Source organism: Dendrobium catenatum, unplaced genomic scaffold (genome assembly GCF_001605985.2).
Source record: "Dendrobium catenatum unplaced genomic scaffold, ASM160598v2 fragScaff_scaffold_1631, whole genome shotgun sequence".
Classification (NCBI taxonomy): Eukaryota; Viridiplantae; Streptophyta; class Magnoliopsida; order Asparagales; family Orchidaceae; genus Dendrobium; species Dendrobium catenatum.
Genome location: NW_021320093.1, coordinates 191,989 through 205,419, shown reverse-complemented (window position 1 = coordinate 205,419; position 13,431 = coordinate 191,989).

Genomic DNA, 13,431 nt, shown 5'->3' with positions numbered 1-13,431 from the left:
TGTTGTGCTTGAGCTCACGAGGCTCTAATATGATGTCCCCTTCAAGTTGGCAGCCATCCAGCGACTTGCATGAGCCATCCCGACCGTCCTTGGGCACAAAAGGCATTTGAATAAGGCACTTCTACCTAGTCCCCCTCATTCTCTCCCAAGTATTTCAAAATGTCCCCTAGAGCTCCCCAAACCTTCCAAGCTTCTTAGTCCCCTTTGCTTACCAGTTCAAGTAAACTCCGACAAAATCCATCCACATCCCACTCGAAATCCTACCTCCAGTAATCCTCCAATCTCGGCACCTGAAGGAAACTTATTTACCTTCATCCTCTAAAACTTCTCGAGAGAAAAATCCTTCCTTTGGGGTGCTTTATCCATAATGTGATCCTCTTCCCGAGCTCCCCAAATAACTAGATTGGTCAAGTGTGAAGTGAACTTCCAATCCAATGCAATCCCACCATTGGATTGGAATATTTTGTCATCTGAATCCTCCGTATGAAATTTTGAAGGATTTTGCCAGTGGAATCTCCTGGATCATGCCGGAGATCAAGGTAAACGACTTTGGGTCTGTGTGGGAGGTTGAAGACACAATCAAGGCAGTTGGTTTTAATCAATGGTTCTGATATAATCCCGTGGTCTTGGGCTATTTTAAATCCTAACCATCTGATCCTCCATCCAACGGTCAGGGTTTAATCCATGTTATCCAATCAGCTGCTAATCATTGCCCCCTCCAATCAGAAGGAGCCATGTGGAAAGCGCTACTAACTGGGTACTTAGGGATTTAATTTCACAGGAAATTCAAGGATCTTCAAAAAATCAAATCTCTCAATCCACTTGGCCAAATTAGGTGTTCTTAAGCTCATTGAAAAAATCTCAAAGAGATCTTCAAAAGCTTTATGGTCCCAAGCCTTGATCAGTTCTGTGCAAATGTTAATTTATATTTGAATGTTTTAAGTATTATTTTTTTATGTGTTTAACTTAAGTCACCATGGCTTGGGATTGTGGGAGAATGAATTTGGGCATGTATTTAACATGTCCAAATTTTCCCCCATCTGTTTGAGATTTTTAAGAGCATTTTCTTGCAAATTTGGGTTTAAGGGTCAGGGTTTGACCCTCAAATTCAAATTGGGGCCACAATCTTTCCAATGAGATTTGGGGATTGATTTTTGGTGTGTTAAATATGTTTAGTCTAAGGAGCTTAGGGTCATTGATTGCACCCCAATCCAAGCCTAAGGTGGTAACCTAGGAATTTTCTAAGATAACCTAAGGGTTATCTTGGGTGGCTTAGTTAGCCACCTTAGATAGGTCTAATTGGGCTTAAATTCAGAGGATTTGGACTTTGATATTAGATGATCTCATGATCCAAAATTCATTGGATTTGGAATTTATTTGGTCTAACAAATAGGAGCCCCAAAATCCCCCTTTACATTTGACTTAGAGCCCTAATTAAATCATAACTAATTCTTTTTAACTCCTAAAAATTCAAATAAATACTCTAATTGACCATAATTGAACTCTCAATACATAAAAAATAAAAAACCTATCAAATAACCCCTAATTTCACCATAATTTAATTTCCAAAGAAATAAAAAATTAATTCAATTAATTAATTAAAATATATTTAAAAATTCCAAAAATTTCGTAAAGGTTTAGAAACACCTTCTGGGGTCATTTATGACCTTTGTGGATGATTCCAAGAGGTTTTGGGGCTAACTTTGATTGAAAACTAAAATTTCTCTTAATTAAGGCAACTAAAAGAAATTCCAAAAATGTCAAAATTTTGAAAATTTATAATTAAATCCAGAAAAATCTAATCTAATCAAATTCAAAGCCATTCATTCCTAGTTAAAATCTAATATTTTTATAAAATATCAAACTTCTAAAATCAAGTCAAAGTAAAAATTTCAACCCTTTTGTTAACTGCAGTTCAAATTTTAGGATCAAAATTAGGAAAATCATAACTTTTAATAGAAAAATCCAAATTAAATAAACTAACAGTCTAATTATAAATCATAAGGACTAATACCTATTTAAAATTTGAAACTTTCAAAATTAATTTTAATTTTAAAAGTCAACTTTTGGAGCCTTAATTAATGCGACTAAAATAATTCTGATAATTCTAAAAACCCAATAATTTGCTAAAATTTCAGAAAACTTCAATTTGATTAATCAAACCCTTAACCAACATCTAAACAAACAACCAACACTCCAATGATGAAGTTCTTAGGATGGTCTACTCTGGGCTATGGGACTACGTGTCCTAAATAGGCCTGGTTCCTCGAGCCTGGTGACAAAATAACATGAATTAATTCAATGGAGAGAAAAAATTTAAATTAAATCAATCTTAATTATTTAACCAAATTAAAACATTTAATCTAACTACATCAACATGATTTTTAGGATGGCCTACTCCGGGCTACGGGGCTACATGTCCTAAGGAGGTCTAGTTCCTCGAGCTTGGTAGCACAACACCACGAATCGATTAATGGAAAATATAAATCAATTTAACCTATAAAAATTAGCCACTAATCAATTTAATCAAAATTTATTAACCCTTTAATTTTTAATTAATTAAACTCATCCAATTAATTAATCTTTAAAACCCATCTTAAGTTAAGCTTTAATACAGTAATACTTAACTTCAAAAATGAATCTTTCCCTTGACCTCTAACAAACTTAAACTTTAGAAAACTTTAACAAACAATCCAATTTAGGATCTACCCCAGCCACACTATCTTGTACACACACTTTAAATGACTTGCTAGGACAACCAACTCTAATATAGGCTAGATCGATATTTACTTTATTATTGTGTGTCGTATTTTCCAAGATTTCATTGCACATTGTGATTGAAATTTCTTGATGTATTTACTTATTTTTCTTCACTCTATGGATTGATGTGATGGAAGATTAGATTACCCTTATGTTAGGAACTATTTAGATACTCACTGAGTTTTCTATAGGTGGTCGTGCTCGTGCAGGGCAATAAAAGGAGGCTAAAAAATAATAATATTTATTATAAATGCTACATGTGCTTCAACTTACTTAGCCCCCAAATAAATAAGAACACGGCCAAGCGTGGCTTCAACTTACTTAGACCCAAAATTAAATTCCAAAAAGGAAAGGATACCCCTTAGGGGAATAGTCTTTTTCATTTGGAAGCTCAATTTTGGATCACTCTACTACCCAAAGTGGGAAGAATAACATTCAACTTGAGGGCCTAGTTTTCTTTCCCATTTGGGTAACAAAGTACAACAAATCCATAGAGTTCGAGAAGGAGAAGACTAAGGAGTTGTATCCCACTCAAAGTCTACTTGCGTCTGTCTTAGGATTAGCATCCAAGTTTATGGTTAGTGGTGCCTGTTAAGTTGGTTGCTATTTGCACGCTTTAAATTTTTGCAACTTATGTAGTTTTGATGATTCTAAATATTATTGTTCAAATATGTAGTTATCTCCTAACAATTTTAGAAGATTTGTATTTGCTCTTGTGTGTACTAACATTTCAGGAAAATCAAACTCCATGCAAAAGGAGAGTCACTATTGATATTAGTGCAATACTCAGAGGGTGCCTCTGGGGAGTGGATGTAGGTCTGGTTTTAGACCGAACCACTATAAATCTGGTGTCATTTATTTTACTGTTTTTACATTTCCGCATTTTAATTTTAGTCTTAAAAACTCTGTGGTTGAAAAACTTTTTCTACAAAAACTTAAAAGAAACATTTTTATTTCGATTCAACATAATTTAAAAAAGAGGGTTTAAAATTTTTTAAAACTATCAATTCACCCCCCCTCTTGGTAGCCTTGGGACATTAATTTAGGCTTAACGACCTAATTACTATACTCAACAGTGCCCGACCAGTTTTAATTTTTGTAATTCCGGGTTGTAATAAATGGGGCACTTACCTATAAACTTTATTATAAAGAAATTAATTTTATTTATATTTGATCTGCTCTACTTACGTATAGGCTCTTACCTACTTTTCCTAGTTTTTTTGTGTTTGTGTACATGTTTTATTTTAGCCTAGATACACAGAGGCTCGTTAGGGCACAATTTAATCACACTCTGATGATTTGTAAACTTTAATCAATATATTATTGAGACTTATAGCTTGCCTAAAAGTTAGTAAATTTTTCAACTATTGTTAATTATAAAAAAAATATTTGGAAAACTAATTTTCTCCTTTGCAAACATTATAAACATGACTGTCAACTAGGATCCATCTACTAAGGAAACTTTGATGCAATTTGGGTCCATAGATAATATTCATTTTTCTTTCATCGCACGATACTCTGAGGTGTTCAGAATTGATTTCACTCCTACTCTGCTTGTTAAAACTCTACTTGAGGGTGGGTTTGCAATTACCAAGTAGTTGCTAATCCTTTAGTATTTTATCACCTGACTTTCCTAAGGTTGTTAGTCAGTCAAAAGGGAAAGTCTACTATAGTGTATGTTCTCTCTTATCTTAACATGTTTGAGATGGGGTCATTCTCCTCCATTGTGGATATGACTAAATCTCAAAGAAGAAATTGGAATCACCATAAGAGGTGTAGAGTATACAAAGTTAAACTGATTGAATAAATTTTTTTCTGAAAGATGTAGCTGAGGCAGCTAAAATAAACTCACCTGGATTGATGGTTAAATTTATGAGGTTCTATTTAATTCCCCTAAAGCATGTCCAAATTGATTCCACCCTCTACATCATGCTGTTGGAGAAGAGTATATTCTCCAAATAGAGAATTCCTCCCATGCTACTACAATGCCTAAATCATCCCCTATAATCTTTTTATATGAGAGGGAGAGCAAGTTTAGAAGTTTATTGGATGGATTGGTTCATAAATGTTCAAAAAATTATAGACAATCCAAGTCAGAATTTCTAAATTCAATGAAAGGTGTAATCTCTCCTGTAGTTGAATCAGAACTGCATAGAGAAAATGTTATGCCTCTATCAAAAAAGAAAAGAATTCAAGAAAGAAACTTAAAATATGTGAAGTGTCAATAGTATCCAATCATCAAAGAGAGTCAAGAGGATTCTAGTCAATAACAACTCTATTCCTATAGGTAATTAGAAATATAAAGCTTTGAATCATGAAAAATTTAATTCAATCAAAACTCCAAAAGTTGTTCAGCTAAAAAGTTAAGTGACTAAAGTCTCCCATCAAGCCTTAGCACATTAATCACAAAGAATTAATTAACATCATTTCTAAGGTAGTAAATTATCTTCTCATCCTGATATGATAAGACTGAAACCAACAAATCACTCAAAACCATTATCTATTGAGAAGAAATTTTCGCAACATAAATAGTTTCTGCTTCTACTACACTTGTCATTAGCAAACCAAGTGTAGTATAAGAATGGAGAAAGCAAAGTAAAGATCAAGCAAAGTCTTCCTCTAAAATTATATATTAATTCCCACATAATGTGTCAGGAAAATTCATAGAAGAGATGATGAATTATCAAAAAGAAAGTATATGAAATATAGATGCAGAAGAAGTTGATGAGATAATAGCTCTAAATGGTTTGGATGAAGAAATGACTGAAAGTGTATATATTGTGGATACATGACGTCAATCCATAAAGATAAAAGGAAAATAAAAGTAAATATAGTAGATGTTGGAAATGAGGAGAAAGAAGAAGATGGTGAAGAATAATTCCCTAATCATACTAGTAATCTTTTAGACCAGTTGAGTTAGAAAGATGAACAAATAGCTTGGATGGAATGAAAAATGGAAGAGTTAATGACTACAATTGCTGCTTTGCAAAATAAATGATCCCTTTCGCTAAGGCTTAAATAGATTCCATTCAAATCGAGTATGTGTATCATTGAACTAAACTTAAAGAGGTTGTAAAAGAAAATAATACTAAGGTTATGCAATAAGTGAAAGAAATAGTACAAATGGTAGATGTCAAATAGATGATAGAACAACAACTCAAGGCTACTCTGGCATAGTTTTAGGATACCTTGTTTGTTTTAAGGGTAGACCCTACCTGGAAGAATACGATTTGGTTCCTTATCCTAAAGGATTCATTCCACAATTATTTAAAAGATTTGATGGAATGGGGAAACCTTAGCAATACTTAGCATATTTTAGGCTAGTTATTATATTGCAAGATGAATGCTCTATTATTTTAATAGTTCGTAAGCAGCTTATCTGGTATATCATTTGAATGATACGATGAAATATCCAATGGGTAAGTGCAAACATTTGTAGAGTTATAATAGATGTTCACTAAAATGTTTGTCGGAGCACATCACCATGTCTTAGTAGAGGATCTGGTAGTAGAAAAGCAGAAACCCAATTAAGTTTGGTTGACTATATCATAAGATGGAGGAATATTACTATGCAATATGAACCTCAACTCCAAGAGTAGCATGCTATAGAAATTCTTTTAAAGAATATCTATGGTATGATTGCTTCCTTACTAAAAGGGTTCATAATCAATTTTTTTGAAAAGTTATTAAGTAAAGCTTCTAAGCTCCAAGAGAAAATGTCTCAATTAAATTTCTTAAAAGAGCAATCTTTTACAAAATTAGAAAAATAAAACCTAAGAAAGTGTTAGAAAAGAAGTTTAGGTTAGATGTCTAATTTTGATAATTCATCAAAAGAAGTATTAAAAGTAAATAAAAACTCACATTTAAAAGAATCCACTATCTCTTCCCCAAAAGTGATAGTTCAAGTAAATCTGCATAGTGGTAAAGTATTACCACCATTAACATTTGCAACAAACAAAGGAAATGAAAATACTAATAATTTATATACTTCAATACTAGTCTAACCAGATGTAGATGCGGTTAATTCATATATTTCTAAACCAGATTATAATGTGTTATCTCATCTCAAAAAATTACCTACAAAGTTAAGTATATATGATGCTTTGGTTATTTCTAAAGAAATGAGAAAGGCTTTGATTAAAGATTTACTCGATATAGAGATTTGTATGGCTCAATTAGCATCAATGTAGTATAAAGAGGCTTAATATTTCTAGGAAATTCTATAGATCACATTCTTGGACGAAGATTTGCTCTTGGTAATAGCGGATCACAATCGGTCACTATATATCTCGATGAACATACACAATTTCAAATTATCTCACATTCTTGTTGATATGGGTGCATCAATCAATATTATGACTCTTAGAATTTTTGCATACTAGAAATTGGATGCTTGTAAACTCAACTATGATAAAATGATGTAATAAGGATTTAATAAAAAAGGTAATAGGGCTTCAGGTTCAATAACCTTGCTTTTAGAAAAATGAAACCTGAAAATTGAAGCCAAACTCCATATAATAGATTATGAAACACTTTTAATGCTCTCCTAGTAGACCCTAGCTCTAAGAGTATAGAATGGTGTTTTCCACCCTTCATTAGTATATCAAACACTCTTGTGATGGAGCAAAGCACTATATTAAAGGTAATTTGCAATCATTTTCAATTCTTGAAGTCGATATATATGAAGATACTTCATACAATATAACTAAGAAGTAGAATGCCCTCTCTAAAAATTTCAAACTAGTTTAATAAGAAGAAAAACAAAATTAAAAAAAAAAGGAAAAGAAAAAGAATGCATTCTGATCTCAAACATGATGTTCGCTAGTCACATGCTCCTCCCATACAAAGAGATGGTAGAATGTAGAGGAATAGGTCGAGGATAGTAAAATAAAATAGTGAAAGAAAATTAAAAAAAATGCAAACAATGGTTCTCGTAATCCATATCCATTTTGAATCTGGCTTGGATGAGGAATCATCTATGATTGTTAAAAGTCCACAAGTTGCAAATATATAAATCATATAAAGCAGCCAAAGTTTGACTTTTTTATAAAAGCTAATAGTGTTGATCAGGACAAGATCCAAATCTCTAGGGAAGCCTATTTAAATACATCTACTGTAGATATGCTAAAGAAGTATGAGAAAAATGTTAACTTAACCCCACTATCCCATAGTGATGTAAAAAAGTTAGAGGTGAAAGCCTCTCTTCCTTTAAACCCATATTCAAAGAAAATACATTTATACCCTCTACTAGTAAAACCACTAAAACTGAGGTAGCCCTCAAGAATCTATTTATAGATGAAGTAATATAACTATATTTTGACTGGTACTCAAATTGTGTAAAAACATTTTCTAAACAAGGTTTAACACTATCAAGTTGGACTAGAGGTGAAGCTAAAATTTTTTTAACATATGTGGAATACTAAGTACCATAAATACATATTAAGACCAGATGTCAGTTTTGCTACTCAATATTTGTTTGATGATGATGAATATTGCTTAGTTATATCAAATAATTTAGAGACTGATAGTCTCTTTTTAGCAAACAATAAAACTTTTAACAAACTCTCTTTAGTAACTTTAGATGAACTGGACGACTCTCAAATTTGTGATGCATCTTCAAAACTCAAAGATGAGATTAAATCTACCATTGCTAATATAAGGGAAATAAATCTAGGCACTGAAGAGTCCTCACTCAATCTTTATAAGCTTTTATTGAAAGGGGATGAGGTTTATAAAATGATTAAACTATTATTAGAATTTAAAGACTACTTTGTTTGGAGCTATGAAGAAATGCATGGATTATCTACAAACATAGTAGTTCATAAGCTAGAAATTTAACTAGAAATGACCCTGTTAAATGAGTACCTTGATGGTTGTTACTAAACATTAAATTGAAAATAATATCAAAAGTTAAAAAGTTAATCAATACAGGCTTCATCGGGACTGACAAATATCCGATATGGTTAGCTAGCATTGCTCTAGTCAAGAAAAAGAAAGCTCAAATTTACATGTATATCAATTACAGAGATTTAAATAAAGCTTATCCAAAAGATGAATTTTTGCTTCCTATACCTCAAATTGTGGTTGATATCACTTCCTCCCATGCAATAATTTTCGCTATAGATGGCTCATATGGATATTATCAAATCAAAATGGCTCATGAAGATGAAAAGTATACAACTTTCAGAACACCGATAGGAGTCTTCTATAATAAAGTTATTATGGCATTTGGATTAAAGAGTAGTGGAGTAACCTACTAGTAAGTAATAGCGAGGATTTTTGACAAACTTATCCAACATTAGGTGGATTGTTATGTCGATGGTCTAGTTATTAAAAGTCTTGAAAGGGATTATCATTATATGATCTAAAAATTATTTTATAGATATTATGTCAGCATAACCTAAAAATGAACCCTTTAAAGTGTGCTTTTGGCTTCACTTTATGGAAGTTTTTAGGTTTCATGGTTAGACACCATAGAATTGAGATTGATCCAAATAAAATCAAAGCGATAATAGAAATTCTACCATCTGAAATCCTAACCTAATTAAGGGCCTTTCAAGATTAACTAGTGTACCTTAGAAGATTTACATCAAACATGTTAGGCAAATGTCAACCATTGATAGCTTTATGCAAGAAAGATGCTAACTTTCAGTGGGTTGAGACATGCCATAAATTATTCAATAGTACAAAGCATGTATTTGACAAATTGTTTAGTCTTGGCTGCTCCCATCCCAAAGAAGCCACTAATTTTATATGTCACAACCTTAAGTAAATGTCTTAGTGCCTTGTTAGCTCAGGTTAATGAGGAAGGGAAAGAGAATGTACTTTATTACCTAAATAGATGTATACTTCCAACTGAAGTAAATTGTCCTCCGATATAGAAATATTTCCTAGCTTTAATCTTTGCTACCTAAAAGTTGAGGCGCTATATGCTCTCTCATAAAGTGAATCTAACATCCAAAGTATCTATAATAATATCTAATGACTTATCCAACACTATCAAGAAGATTATCTCAATGGTCAATGATTATATCATAGTTTGAAATTATATTCATTCCTTTAAGTGTTATGAAAGGGCAAGTTATGATAGACTTTTTAGTTGCTCACCCAATGCAATATAATTGTCAAATAAATTATGAACTTTAAAATGAACAAATCATGAATCAAGAATTAAATAAAAATTCAACCTATGAATTTTATTTTGATGGTGCTTCTTTTAGAGTACAAGGAGTATTCGATCATATTTCCCTAGGAAAACTAGAAATTGTATTGTATTTGTTACACGAAATGAAATCTTAATGCATTGCACTTACAATCTATTAGAATCTTATACAAATAATGCAACTAAGTATGAGTCACTGATAACTGGGTTAGAGTTAACAATCCTAAACAAAATTCAAGAAATTAATTTTTTTGGAGATTCATAGTTAGTGATTAATTTGATAGTTAGTACTTACAAGTATTAAAGGAAAATCAAATTCCTTATAATTAGTACATTATGCATCTCCTTGAACAGATTCAAATGTAAAATTATATAGGATTCCCCGTGGTCATAACTCCATTGTGGATGCCCTAGCAAAATTAATGAAACCACTAAATTATCCCAAAGTGGATTCAATTTTGAAATAAGTTATAGGTCACAAAGTCTTTTAACCTATACACTTAAAACATATAAACAAAAAGTCCCTAATTGAAGCGGTTGATTGGAGAAAATCCTTCACTAAATACTTGCAATAAAATAAGTTCCCTCATAATATATAAATAGCTGATCAAATTAAGAGAAGATCTCTATCTTATTGATGGGGGCGGTGGAGTAACATAAAGAATATGAAAATAATTTAGGGCTATAAGAATCCCTAAATAATGCTTATATTTTCTTTGATATAATAAATATAAGAACCCCACTTAATATACACAAGTATACATGTTGTTTCAAATAATATAGTGCTAAAGTATATTATCTATCCCACAAGGAAAAATATTTACTTATAAATACCAATATTGTCTACTTCAACTTTAATAATTTACCTACTCAATTAAAATAAGTTTTGGTAGAGATTCAATCACTTAATTTAAAATAAAAAATAATTTAAATGAAATACTATTTGAATAAATAATTTTAGATTGACGGAATGATAATATAATATATTTTCTAATGATTCTCTTTTATATTGATGCCATTCAAAGTATACACATCACAAACCACTCAGTCAAATGTAAAGATACAAAGGATAAAGTAAACTCTTCTAACATCAATACCACTCTAAACTCTCATAGTTTGTCTCCCTATAAAAATCATAGAAGGGTAAGCAAAGCATGTATTGTTAAAACCTCCTCATGACAATTCATCTCTATAAATATTATATATGACAAGCACTATGACTATACTTGCATCATACCAACATAACATATCTGGTTGTGCCTGCTTTTCTACGTCTATGCTCCATATTATACTTGATATTAACTACACATATGACCACTATGTACATTAAATAAAAATATGGTATATTGAAAACATCATCAAATTATTTATTAAGAGAACTCATTAGTACATATTTATTGTACACCATCAATCCATAACTAAATAATTTAGTCAGACATAAATAACAAGTGAAGCATATTCATTTTTATTAATTTCATAAAAAAGGTATAGAAGAAAAGACAATATCAGATGGTTGAATGATATCCTCTACACTCCTCCTTGAACTTACAAAATTTCTTCCATAAACACAAGCCAAATATTTTAATGGAATGTATATATTACTTCTGTGAATTCCCTTAGTTACCACTCCTAAGAAATAATCAGAGAAACACTATAAAGATTGATATTAAATAAGTGACTAAACTCCTCTACTAACATTATAAACAAACTATTTATAGAAAAACACTAAAAATGGATAATGGTACCATAGTGCTTGAGACACTTGCACCGCAACACCTATAAAATGAACCAACATCGTAGCACTAAAATGTTTCCTTCGATGTGGTGCTTGCTGATATGGACCTGCTATTTAACGAATCGATGAATCACTTTGCTAACAAATCTTGGCCTAAATAATTAAAATTGAAGTGCCACAACGCCATTGATAGATTAGAGTTTTGATATCCATATGGCACTTTGTTGACTTAGTGACATTGGAATTTGGTGCCATGGTGTTGTGCAAATAGTGACTAGGCTTTACGGTGCTAACTTCTCTAATGTTATGGTGCTTAGATAGTTGGCTGGGATTTGCAGCATTGACTCCTCTAACGTTGTGACACTATCAAATAGAGATTGGGTGCCACCATATCCATATTTGGACGCTCCGTTCTTGTTAATAATGGTGTGATAAAGAGTGCATAAAAATGTGTTAAAAACAAAACATGTCATACGTCATAACATTCATAACATGACATAGTTACAAGATAACTAGTGCATAAGGCACCCAAAGTTCAACAAAGGATCTAAAAACAAAAAATTTCAATTAAGTTCAACTACATAAGCCAATATCTCCCACCACTTTCTTCTCTTCTTTAAAATAGTAAAATAGAACAAAAAAAAAAAGAAGAAGCATACACTTCATTAAGAATTCTTCACTACTTTACTCACATGGTTTCAATTTATACTATTGACTTTGATGGTTTGTAAATTTTTCTTGTCATGTATTCTTATGGCATCATTAAGAAAAATTCTAATGATAGTGAAAGGATGAATCCATCCAGTTTTGATTTTCCCATAGTAATACTTTTCCTTATAATCAAATAACAACACATTTTTCCTAGGAAAAAATCATATAAGAAAACTCTACCACCATGTATCATCCTTATTTCTACCACATACTTTTTTCTTCTCTTCATGTAACTCCTCTTAGAATTCTTTCAACTTAGTAATAATGGCAGAACTTTGCATGAGAAGTGAAAAAGAATCCTTGTTATTGTTATGATTTTTATTTTGGTTCTTTGAAGAAGATGATGTATGCTTGATTCTACCTATGGCTTAGACTTTTAATTTCCAAGAAAAGAAAGCATGATACTCACTAAAGAATAGGTAAGGATTGAAAAGAGAACTTTCTCCTAATTGGTTTTAAAGATTTCAGTGGGAGAGAAGTTTAAAATTTTGAAATTTCAATCATTAATGCCCTTCAGGGGCACTGCGGTCTTTAATGGTATGGCGTTGTGGCTCTTCTTTCTTTTCTCTCAAAAATGTGTTTGAAGCAAATTAAATAAAACATAATATAGATGATAGGTTTTCCTCCATAAAAGCTCTAAGTTTATAGTCTTCAGCCAGACCATATAATTGACTAGACCTAGGATTGGTCTCCTCCCAAGCAGCATTAAGTTTATTGTCTTCAGTTAGATTTAGGCTAAGGTGGATGATTGTTATTCTTCAATAAGGTCCAATTGGTATATATATATTTCCTTATCTTTAGGATTAATTTCAGTGTAACTAGAAGAGATCCAATGGGTTTATTACTCACATAAATTACAAGATAACTTAGTTAAGTTTACATTTTTTTAACTGAAGCAACTTAATTTTATAAATGAGTTCCAATTGCACGACCATATCTTTTAGTGGTGACTTTTGAGTTCCATATTGATTGCTTTAATTAAATCTCGAAGGATTTGCTAGTATTGGATTATTATTTGCTTTATTTTAGTTATTCTAATTTGTGTATTGGTTATTTTAAATAG